Source organism: Arachis ipaensis, chromosome B6 (genome assembly GCF_059453495.1).
Source record: "Arachis ipaensis isolate K30076 ecotype BB chromosome B6, ASM5945349v1, whole genome shotgun sequence".
In the NCBI taxonomy this organism is placed as follows: domain Eukaryota; kingdom Viridiplantae; phylum Streptophyta; class Magnoliopsida; order Fabales; family Fabaceae; genus Arachis; species Arachis ipaensis.
This window is the reverse complement of record NC_142441.1, coordinates 127,048,371-127,049,218: the sequence shown is the minus strand read 5'-3', so window position 1 is coordinate 127,049,218 and position 848 is coordinate 127,048,371.

Genomic DNA, 848 nt, shown 5'->3' with positions numbered 1-848 from the left:
ACCAAGAGGCAAGAGCAAAAAGCCAATAACCCTTAAAACCAAAAGGCAAGGGCAAATAAAAAGGATCCTAAGGCTTTGAGCATCAGTGGATAGGAGGGCCTAAAGGAATAAAATCCTGGTCTAAGCGGCTAAACCAAGCTGTCCCTAACCATGTGCTTGTGGCGTGTAGGTGTCAAGTGAAAACTTGAGACTGAGCGGTTAAAGTCAAGGTCCAAAGCAAAAAAAAAAGAGTGTGCTTAAGAACCCTGGACACCTCTAATTGGGGACTTTAGCAAAGCTGAGTCACAATCTGAAAAGGTTCACCCAATTATGTGTCTGTGGCATTTATGTATCTGGTGGTAATACTGGAAAACAAAGTGCTTAGGGCCACGGCCAAGACTCATAAAATAGCTGTGTTCAAGAATCATCATACTGAACTAGGAGAATCAATAACACTATCTGAACTCTGAGTTCCTATAGATGCCAATCATTCTGAACCTCAATGGATAAAGTGAGATGCCAAAACTATTCAAGAGGCAAAAAGCTATAAGTCCCGCTCATATGATTGAAGCCTATGTTTCATTGATAGTTTGGAATTTATAGTATATTCTCTTCTTTTTATCCTATTTGATTTTCAGTTGCTTGGGGACAAGCAACAATTTAAGTTTGGTGTTGTGATGAGCGGATAATTTATACGCTTTTTGGCATTGTTTTTAGTATGTTTTTAGTAGGATCTAGTTACTTTTAGGGATGTTTTCATTAGTTTTTATGTTAAATTCACATTTATAGACTTTACTATGGGTTTGTGTGTTTTTTTGTGATTTCAGGTATTTTCTGGCTGAAATTGAGGGACTTGAGCAAAAATCAGA